Below are 4,335 nucleotides of genomic sequence, written 5' to 3' on the forward strand. Positions count from 1 at the left end.
TTTATTTATTTTCTTATTTTTATTTTTTCTATTTTTTTGCAATGAAAAGAAATTTTTAAAACAAGTCTAAGGGTAAAAGTAAGTTACGACATGTTCCTCTTACTTTATTCTCTACTCGTCCTTAGAAAATAAATAAATTAATTAATTAATTAAAAACTTCACGCAGCTTTCCATAATCAATGAGCCATAAGATTATATAATGTTAACTTTGAAATGATTTTGAATATTCCACACAATCAAAATTTACATGTTTAATAGTTTCTCCTTCCATCATAGATTACAAAAATTAGTTCAACCAAAGTATAAAATGACATTTTTTTAAATATAAATTTAACTAACAAAAATTTATAATATTTATATATTTGAAATAATTATTTCACAATATGTCAACAATAAATAAACTAAAATAATGATAATATCTTTGAAATAATTATTTCACAATATGCCAATAATAAATAAACAAAAATAATGATAATATGTTTGGAATAATAAATCATTATACATAAACTTTTCTAACTTCTATGTAATTTGAAACTCTTTCTTTAGAAACACATTCAATGCAAGCCACACACCATCAAAATCTACATCTTAAAGATTGGAGTCTACTATAACTCTGTAATATATGAAGATTAAGCTTACATAAATTTATAACTACTCGCCCTTCTCTCATCTCTCTATTTGGTGGAAAAATCTTGCCTTGCGAACACGAGAGATCTCCCTAGGCTCGGAAACCAAGCCTAGAAACAAACATATAAATAAATGAAAACATTCCTTAATTTATGATTGAATCAAAGATACAAATAGGATGAAAATCTCATACCTTTTTCACAAAATGCTTGGTGATGACCCTCGCTGCTATCCTTTGTATCTTTCAACATTTCTCCCTTGATGCTCCATACCTACACAGACAAATACAAACAAGAGATTGAAGCATAAAATACATCAAAGATTCAATCATAAACCATGTAAAAGATCAAAGAGGCTTACAATAAACATTATAACATATGCATATGGGAAAGAAACAAGTGTTTGTTTTAATGGTAAAGAACAGGAGATCTACAATCATGTGCCTTAATGTTGGAGTTTCCTTGCAATGATCCTCAACCCAAGCCTTTGAAATAAAAATAACTCCATTGGAGATTTTGGCATCATGTAAGTAAGTTTAGAGGTCTAAAATGGCAACCCAACTCTCTTTCGATGCATTGCACTTATAGGAAGGAATGGAAGTTAAGAGATCCATGAAGGGAGGAGAGAGATCCATAATGAGTGGGATGGATCCACTATAGGAGGAAGGAGGCCTAGGATATGGGGAGCTTGAGCTCAATCTTAACCCATTCGGATTAGATACCCACTATGAGGCTTCTAGAAGAGGAATCCTCATTTACTTTTTATTTTTACCTCTATAAAAAGTTCATCACAACCCAAACATATGCAGAACACAATGACATCGCTTTGTGCTAACTGTGTAACATGCATCATCGCATGCTGTAAATTGATGACTCACAATGTCCTAAAAAATAGGGTTTTTAAGATATTTAGCCTAGGATTCTTATGCACAATTGAAAGGCATTTCTTCCATATTCAAGGGATTTATGACCATAGTTTATTGGATTGCAAAAAATCCAGATTTAGCATCATTTGTATAAGTGTAACAAATTGATGTATAGCACTCTCGTCAGAGAGGGACCAATAATTCTGATACAATGTTAAAGAATATGAAAAATATTTAGACATGATTCATAAATAGATAAAGGAAATATACATAGTAATAAATTTTATAATGTACACATATTTTTTATTTAACATGACTATATATATATATATATATATATATATACATGGGGATTAAGCTTGCATACATTTTATAATCGGATACACTCTCTCATGAGAAAGCAAATTTATAATTTTGAAATCAAATGATATAATAAAATAATTATGATATTGAAAAATATTTTTGTAATTTTTTCTTTACATATTTAATATAAATTTGGAATGTGACATTTAAATAATATATTTTAATATTGACCATAAATAAAAATATATAGAGATATTTATTTTAATGTGAAATGTAATAAAATAGGTTAATATCCACCCTAAATAAATTATTTTAATATATATATATATATGCCAATTAGGTTTATTTTGGGTGATTAGAAGGAATGATTGATATCCTCCTTTCCCAAATCCAATTCCCTTAAGTGACATGATTAACTTTGTTGTAATGGCTTTGAGCCTTGTTCTAGAGTCTAAATAGTTCTTAGATAACAAAAAATGTATATTATTCATGTGAAATATAAAGATATTTCTCAATATATCTATATATATATATATGAATTGAAAATAAAAATAATTCTTATAATTAAAACATTTTAATGATGTGCTACTCACTTGAAGGGAGACATGTAATTCCTTGGAGTTGATAAGTGATAAGTGGAGAGAGAAGAGGGGAAAGGAGAATCCATCTTCACTCCAAACATGGAGAGAGGTTCAATCCATCTAAGATTTTATTTATTTATTTATTTATTTATTTATTTATTTTAATTATAAAAACTTAAAGATAAGTTTGCAATTCTAAGGATTTGAGACATCAAAACTTAAGATGTATCTTGTAAGCACAAAAAATACATAGATTGATTAAGAAAAATTTACGCTCAAAAAAAGTCTCATAGATTTTTTATAAGTAATTTCCTAATTTCAATCAATAAAATTTAAAATAATGTTATTAATATATAAATTGATGAAATATTTAGAATTTCAAATCTAAATGTCACATTCTAATTAAAAATTAAAATAAATAAGAGTTAATCATAATTAAAAGTGAAAAAATATTTAATGGCTTATTATATAAAAGTAATAAAGATTTTGATATTTTTATATAAACTTTAAATATTAATTACTTATTATTTAAATAATTTTAAAATAAAAAATAATAATATTTAATAAATGTTTACGATTTTTTTTTTGATTTTTTGGCTCTTACATATTTATGGTTAAACCAAAAAAATAAAATAGTTAAAAATATTTATAGGTATGCAATTTAATTTATTTATTTCTCTTAAATATTTATTATTAAACCAAAAAAAATAAAATAGTTAAAAATAGTTATAGGTATGCAATTTAATTTATTTATGATTTGTTTAAAATAATTAAAAGCTAAAACAATTACATTTGTACGGGTATATTTATTTTAAAAGATTAATGTTTTTGAGTGTGAAGATAATTTTTTTTATTTTTTTTTTTACGGAAAAATAGAATTTCATTATGATTTGTATGAGGATGAGGGTGAAGTGAAATAATAGGTGAATTATATTTTATAAGATTAATTTCATATTATTTTTTTCCATATTTATTATAAAACGGCAATGGTAGGAAATAATATGCAAATCATATCATTATGATAATGATATGATTCACCTGATATCAAATTTACTTTACTCAAGAGTGGAGTTATACTATCAGCCAAGCTAGTGCAGAATAATGATCTTTGTTGCCCAATTATGAATTTACCTAATTAACAAAATTGAACTTTGACGTGACAACAAAATAGATGAGAACTCTACCTTTTTGTTTCATTTTCGATAACTAAAAAGAAATTTGTTACAATAATATAAGGTGTTGTGGGATATGTTTTTATTATTTTATTTTTTTCCTTAAGAGATATATTCTTAATCATTTTCTTATATTACCTGTTCCATACACACATTTTTTTTTTGTTTGTAAGATTTCAAGATTCTATTAATCAATCAGAAATGAGATACATCATATACAATCATGACACTTTTCTTGGCTTAGTGTGCCATATATTGATAAGAACATAGTTGAGGTGCATGAGACTAAGAATAGTAAAGTAGACATAGAGGAACAGAAGAAACAATTGCCAAATAACATCACCCAAATTGAGGCAAGTCCTTGGTGCGACCTTTCTTTCCTTTATTTTTCAAAACCTTGACCAATCTTCTAAAGGTAGGTTGATCAAAGCAATCTGAAGATTATAATTGCATGCTAAAGAAGAATCCTTGTCATATTTTGAAGAAGATCACTTCAATAAGCCCGAAGAAACATTATTGTTCACTATCCCTGCGTTGGCCAAAGAGGCACAATTCACAACAAGATCCTCAAGAGACTTTTGAGGGGATGAATTTTGAAGCTTATCTATCGAATGCATTTCATCATCAGATCCTCCATCCTCCTTGCCTGAACCAGAGGAATCCTCGCCCTCCATAAGAGGTGGGTCACAGGGCTTCCAAATTTTAGATCGTGAATTTTGAATGTTCCACTTCTAGTGAGATTTGAACAAAGGAAAACAATTCCATAAATGGCTTGTTTGATGGCAGA

The sequence above is a fragment of the Pinus tabuliformis genome, chromosome 8 (genome assembly GCF_031772625.1).
Source record: "Pinus tabuliformis cultivar Carrire ecotype Pingquan chromosome 8, CPIR1, whole genome shotgun sequence".
In the NCBI taxonomy this organism is placed as follows: Eukaryota; Viridiplantae; Streptophyta; class Pinopsida; order Pinales; family Pinaceae; genus Pinus; species Pinus tabuliformis.